Source organism: Podarcis gaigeae, assembly GCF_964106915.1.
Source record: "Podarcis gaigeae genome assembly, chromosome: 16".
NCBI classification, from domain to species: domain Eukaryota; kingdom Metazoa; phylum Chordata; class Lepidosauria; order Squamata; family Lacertidae; genus Podarcis; species Podarcis gaigeae.
The window spans coordinates 6,102,315-6,109,494 of record NC_139693.1 but is presented as its reverse complement, the minus strand read 5'-3'; the positions used below and the strand labels follow the sequence as shown (position 1 = coordinate 6,109,494).

Here is a 7,180-nt window from a genome sequence, read left to right as displayed (position 1 = left end):
CTATGGTCAATGGGATCAATAGCTGCTGAAAAGTCAAGGAGGGTTAACAGGGATATATTACCCCTATTCCCAGGGTAGTTTGTATGGGAAAACCAACCCAAAACCCTAACTGAAATGGATCTAGAAAATCAGTCTCCTCCAAGAGTGCCTGGATCTGGTCAGTGACCGCCCACTTAAGAACCTTGCCCCCAAAAGGTAGGCTGGCAACTGACCAGTAGTTGCTTAGGATCTCAGAATCTTATCATTGCCTCTTTCAAACAGGTGGGAACCACCCCTCTTGTAAGGAGGCATGACCCACCTTCCTGGCCCAGACAGCTGTTTCCAACCTGCTAGATTTTATCAGCCAAGAGCCCAGAGTGCAGGTAGTTCCTTGAACTGATCCAAGTGCCTTTTCCACATCTTCAAACTACACCAACTGAAATTCATCCAACAAAACAGGACTAGACAGTGCTCTGGCCATCTCTTAAGATTCTACTGCTATAATGGCAATGTTATGGGTGGCCTTAGCACAGAAAGAGACTGCATTGCTAGGTCATGTTATTGGGTGAAGGAAGCAATGGACTAAGAGTAGGTTTTTAAGCCCATCACTTTCTTCAACAAAATTAACAACATGTCCAACTACAATGGTACCTCGGTTTTTGAGCATCTTGGAAGTCGAACGTTTCGTCTTTCAAATGCCAAAAACTCAGACATAACTGCTTCAGTTTTTGAATGCTTTTCAGAAGCTGAACATGCTACGCGGCTTCTGTACTGAGTTTTCTGGGCGTAAATGCTTCCGGAAATGCAAGCTTCAGTTTTTGAACATTTCAGAATTTCAGCAGTCTTCTGGAATGGATTACATTCGAAAAGCGAGGTTCCACTCTTTTTTAAAACTGCATTGGTCCTCAGATTCATGAATGGCATAAGGAGAGTCCTGCTGGATTCTTGATTCCAAAGAAGCCTTGATTCAGAATTCTGTTCGCGACTGGAATTAACTATCAGGGGCCTTTACCTTTTTAGTAGCCAAACAGGTGCCTCAACTCGATGTTGGTCAGAACTTTCTGATGTAGCAGTCAACACATAAACATTGAGTGGCTGACAGGTGCCAGTGGTGACAACTGTGGAACAATGAGGTATGGGTTTGGTTTGGTTTGGTTTGGTTTGGTTTGGTTTGGTTTGGTTTGGTTTGGTTTTAGATATTCTGAATGTTTTCAAATGTTTTAGATTTTTTTAAAAAAATGTGGTTTTTTTTATTAATTTGATTTTTAATTGTACAGTTATACCATTTTGATATTTGCTACCCTGGACAAATGCATCAGAGAGATCTGGAAATTTAGGTCACATAAACCCTAAAGCACCAAGCAATGGAAACTTTGAGGCACTGATAGACACTTATTGGAATTTGACTAGGTAGGATTGAACTAGCGTCCATAACGCCCCAGGCAAGACCCATGATTTCCCGCCATTAAATTCCACACACCCCAATAAACTCTTTTCTGGGACTGGCCTGTGTATTAGGTTGTCATTAAGCCAGCGATTACAATCATTTTTTAATAGACATGAATTAAGACAAGAAGCATAAACCGGAAGACGGTGTGGTGACAGCAATGTAACATGTGCCCTCATGGTTCATGAAGAGTTTGCGATGCTTGGGTGGAGCCTCACACTTATCCTAGGAGATAAGTGTTCTGGACAGCATATATAAAGCTCCCCTTGTCCCAGGGATCTCTAGTCATACACTTGGATTCATCAGAATCACCATCTCCCACCTGCGTTCAAGGTGAGTGGACTCTCTCAGAGGTATTTAGTTGGCTGCTGTGAGAACAGGATGCTGGACCAGATGGGGCCTTGGCCTTATCTAGCAGGGCTATTTTCTTATATTATTATCTTCTCCTTTACTGGAGAGATTTGAGCAGAGGCTGAACTAGAATCATCAGGGATGCTGCCCTCACATCCTGGTTGAACAGATCCTGCACTGAGGACCAGATGGGGCCTTGGCCTTATCTAGCAGGACTATTTTCTTATATTATTATCTTCTCCTTTACTGGAGAGATTTGAGCAGAGGCTGAACTAGAGTCATCAGGGATGCTGCCCTCACATCCTGGTTGAACAGATCCTGCACTGAGGAGGGATTTGGGACAGAATCGATGAGATTGAAGGTCCCCTTCTCATCCTAGAAAGCTATGAAACCTAAGTTGTATTTCTTTGACTTCTAGGCTTGCCCATTGGGGAATTGGGTTGGCCATTTTGAAAAGGCCTCCCTGGAGTCAGTGGACTCTATGGCCTTATCCAGAGGTTTTTCCTTATCTCCTTAGAGGCAGCTAATTGCCATACATTGCAAGCAGCCTCCTGAAGTAAAATTATCTTTCTCAGTGATAGTGTACCTGATTTACAAGGCTTCAATCCCCAGCATCTCCAGGTAAAGCTGGGAAATATTCTCAACTTGAAACCCTGGAGAGACACAACCAGTACTGAGCTAGCTAACTTTGAAGGTGACTTGGAAACTACAACTAATCCAGAATGCGGCAGCTAGACTGGTGACTGGGAGTGGCCACGAGGACCATATAACACCAGTCCTGAAGGATCTACATTGGCTCCCAGTACGTTTCCGAGCACAATGCAAAGTGTTGGTGCTGAGCTTTAAAGCCCTCAATGGCCTCGGTCTTGTATACCTGAAGGAGCATCTCTGCTCCCATTGTCCAGCCCAGACACTGAAGTCCAGATCCAAGGGCCTTCTGGAAGTTCCCTCACTGCAATAAGTGAAGATACAAGGAACAAGGTAGAGGGTCTTCTTGGTAGTGGGAATGCCCTCCCATCAGATGTCAAGGAAATAAGTAACTATACAGCTATACAGCAGGCACCTTACTTTATTCATAGGACAAGGACCGTAGCTCAGTAGCATACCATCTGCTTTGCACACAGAAGGTTTTAGGTTTGATCCTCGACATCTCCAGGTGGGGCTAGAAAAGACACTGGAGATCTGGCTCCATTTAAGGCAGCTTACTATGTTCTGACATTCTGTCTCATTCAGGAGAGCCCTAGTTGTATTCTCAATGCAGTTCAAATTTCATGTGGATGCTGTTGCTTGTTGCTGACATGCCCCATTCTTCTTCCTCTTCTCCCCAGCTTTGCTTCCACTCCACAAAGATGGGCTGCTGTGGCCATTCTGACTCTTGCGGCTGCCATAGGCATGGAAGAACCAGAGTAGTCCACTGCTACATGCCGTACAGCGGTGTCCAGTCCATGCATTCCTGCTGCTGCTCGTGCTGTTCACCCATGCAATCCATGCAGTCCTGCTGTGCTCCCAAGTCCCATGGCTGCTGTGCTCAAATTCAGCAGTGTTGTGTCCCAAGCAAGAAATGCTGCTAAGGGGAGTGTGCCCGTCCCCCCACTTCACCTGCAATTGCTAAAGAAGCATCCACCGGCAGAATCAACATTGCTGCCAGTAACACTAAATTCAAGGCCTGCTGTTTTGTTTTCCCTTCCAACATACCGCTGTGCAAAATGTCCAGCTCTGTCTCGCTACCTGATTAATCTTACTGCAGGTTGTCCTATTGCTTTAACTGCTGGAATCCTTCTGAGGGGAGGTGGGGGGATATGAATTTGAGAGGATCGCATTTTGAGTCTATCACACTGTTTTCAACTGCTTTCTTGGTAGAGGGGACAAATCCCCAGATTCCAAATTCTGAAACTTTTCTTTACTTGCTTTTATTGTATATGTAGAATGCAATAAAAAATAGACTTTTCTGTAGCAATCCACTGTGTTGGTGTCCTTGATCCTGAAGCTGTCCTTTCCACAATTACATTTTAAATCCAAAAGGGTTTCCACTTCTCAGATGAACAAATTAGGAAAAAACTTCACTTGCAGAAATTTAGCCCCTAGTTATGTAGTCTAATAATCACCATTTAATAGTAAAGGTAAAGGGACCCCTGACCATTAGGTGCAGTCATGACCAACTCTAGGGTTGTGACGCTCATCTTGCTTTATTGGCCGAGGGAGCCGGCGTACAGCTTTTGGGTCATGTGGCCAGCAGGACTAAGCCGCTTCTGGTGAACCAGAGCAGCGCACAGAAACGCGAACTGCTAGGTTGGCAGGAGCAGGGACCGAGCAACGGGAACTCACCTCATCGCGGGGATTCGAAGCGCCAACCTTCTGATCGGCAAGTCCTAGGCTCTGTGGTTTAACCCACAGCACCACCCGCGTCCCTTAGGCTGTCTTAAATCCAGTTTAGAACTCCAGGACTACTTATCTCCACCATGCTTGACTCCTTCCTTCCTTCCCATATTAGGATTCAAGGCAGCTTTCAGAGGTACAAACTTGAGCAGAAGATTGGGGGGGGGCAATGATGCACACATGACATGCACATGGTGCTGGGAGGAGCCAAGGGGTAGAGTCGAATGTGGTGGCAGTGTGGCTTCAATGGTTGGCAGCTCCTCCTCTCTGGCACTCAGCCTCTTCCTGCTGCTGCTGCCACTTGTCCAGGGATGCTTCCCCCTCCTGCGTCTCCACAGTAGCAAGAGTTGTTGTTGTTGTTTAATTGTTTAGTCGTGTCCGACTCTTCGTGACCCCCTGGACCAGAGCACACCAGGCACTCCTGTCTTCCACTGGCTCCCGCAGTTTGGTCAGACTCATGTTTGTAGCTTCGAGAACCCTGTCCCACCATCTCGTTCTCTGTCGTCCCCTTCTTCTTGTGCCCTCAATCTTTCCCAACATCAGGGTAGCAGGAGTTGCCAGCCATCAGAGCTGGGCTGTGCTTGGTTCTGCGATTGGTCCCCTCCACATCTGATTGTTCTCTACATGGGGGGCTCTTCCTCCCAAATATTTTATTGGGAGTTGCTTAAGATACCTGGGTAGTTTGCCATATTTTAAAAAATAAAAAAATTCCTGACATCCTCAACGTTGTTGAATGAGCTTTTTTTAAGGAAACCACTGAATCATGGACATAGAGAGACAACAGGACAGTACAAGGGATCCCCAATTATAAAATCATAGAAAATGGGAGATACGTAGCCGTTCCAGCAACATATCTCTATTTCCTCGCATCCAGATTGATCCTTTGCTGAAGAGGCTCGCTGATCTTTCAGACTAGTCTAAACTTAATTCTCTCCTCTTAGGCAAAGATCACAAGACTACCTGGCTGGTAGCCAAATTCTGCGCCCAGATTTGTAGGCACAGATCATCCTCTAGAATAAAATAGCTTACTAGGGAAATCCTGAAGTCACCCTTTGGGGTGCCTCAGGGTCAATTTGTTTATGGTAGCCCAAATCTCAGTTGTACTGGTGTATGTATATATCTCAATTTTAACTCATGAGCTATTGCTGCAATCTGCTCTGATTGTATATTTAATCTTTTTGAATGCTGTTTTTATTGTGTTATGCAATAAATATGGTCTTTGACCATAATTAATTATCTATCATCTATCTATCATCTATCTATATCTATCTATCTATCTATCATCTATCTATCTATCTATCTATCTATCTATCTATCATCTATCTATCTATCTATCTATCTATATCTATCTATCATCTATCTATCTCTATCTATCTATCTATCTATCTATCTATCTATCTATCTATCATCTATATCTATATCTATCTATCTGTTTGTCTATGGAAACCACTGAAATTGTTGAACTTTAAATAACAACAACAACAACAACCCCAAAGTTGTTGAGCCAAAATTGTATGAAGGAAAACTGGGGACACCTCACCCCCCCACCCCAAGTGAAGGGCTAGAAGTGGTGTGGAAGCCACACCAGAATGTTCAGAATAAAGTGGTAACTTGGTTTTCAAACTTAATCCATTCTGGAAGTCCATTCCAAAACCAAAGGGTTCCAAAACCAAGGCATGCTTTCCCATAGAAAGTAATGCAAAATGGATTAATCCTTTCCAGACTTTTAAAAACAACCCCTAAAACAGCAATTTAACATGAATTTTACTATTTAATGAGACCATTGATCTATAAAATGAAAGCAATAAACAGTGCACTGCAGTCACACAGTCAATCAATCAGTAGCTGAACTGGGTTGCACACAGTCACAAAAACAAAACAAAAAAGCTGCAAAAACAAAACCATAAAATAAATAGCAAAAACAGACGGACCTCAGCGTAACACTCAAAACGGAAGTGTGGCACTCAAATCGGAAGCGTAACAGTCAAATAGGAAGCATAACACTCAAAACGGAGCACGTTCGGCTTCCATAAAAATTTGCAAACCGGAAAACTTACTTCTGGGTTTGCAGTGTTTGGGTTCCAAGTTGTTTGAGTACCAAGGTGTTTGAAAACCAAGGTGTTTGAGAACCAAGGTAGCAGTGTACTTGGAGAGGGGCATGTACATGGGGGAGCAGCACTGAGAGCTGCTGGGCAGGGAGGAAGAAGCCGAGGAGGACTCACCCAATGTCCTGGTAAATTTCAACCCCCCCCCCCTCGCTATTTTAGACATCTTATTTCCATATATGTCCAGAATTTTCTGGACGAATGACAAGCCTAGACCTGGGCCCCTTCTCACTGGTGCCTATGGCAGCTTCCAACATCATTTTAAAACATCATTATAAAATACAAAGTCATAAAAGCAAGCTAGTTAAAAATGATAGTCAAAATATATAAAAACACATCTAGAACCACCAATTAAAATACAGTTTGCCCTGACAGCATGCCAGCAATTAACATCATCTGCACTTCAAAGGCCTGTTTGGACAGGAAGGTAGAAGGATAGCCTGCTGGTAGAAGGATAGCAAAGAGGGAGCCCAACCATAATTCAAAAGCATCAATTCTCCAGCGATCAGCCTTCTTTATAGTCCAGCTCTCACTTCCATACATCACTGCTGGGAAAACCATAGCTTTAACTATATAGACCTTTGTTGGCAAGGTGATGTCTCTGCTTTTTAAGATGCTGTCTAGGTTTGTCATCTGTTTTCTCCCAAGAAGCAGGCATTTTTTAAGATTAGAGAAATTCATGGAGGAGAGGGCTATTGATGGCTACTAACCATGATGGCAATGACAAACCTAGACAGCATCTTAAAAAGCAGAGACATCACCTTGCCAACAAAGGTCCGTATAGTAAAAGCTATGGTTTTCTTAGTAGTGATGTATGGAAGTGAAGGTGGACCATAAAGAAGGCTGATCGCCGAAGAATTGATGCTTTTGAATTGTGGTGCTGGGGGAGACTCTTGAGAGTCCCATGGACTGCAAAAAGATC

General features: G+C 43.9%; 1 long non-coding RNA gene across 2 annotated transcripts; it reads left to right on the top strand.

Annotated features, from left to right (window-relative positions):
- The first annotated feature begins 242 nt into the window (after nt 1–242).
- Nucleotides 243–3,712, top strand: LOC310833542. 2 transcript variants are annotated; one of them, XR_014558769.1, is made up of 3 exons: nt 243–384; nt 1,537–1,759; nt 3,106–3,712. It is a non-coding gene; the product is annotated as an uncharacterized lncRNA (long non-coding RNA). The 2 variants fall into 2 exon arrangements; XR_014558770.1 differs by lacking the exon at nt 243–384 and adding an exon at nt 1,030–1,081.
- Nucleotides 3,713–7,180: the final 3,468 nt, after the last annotated feature.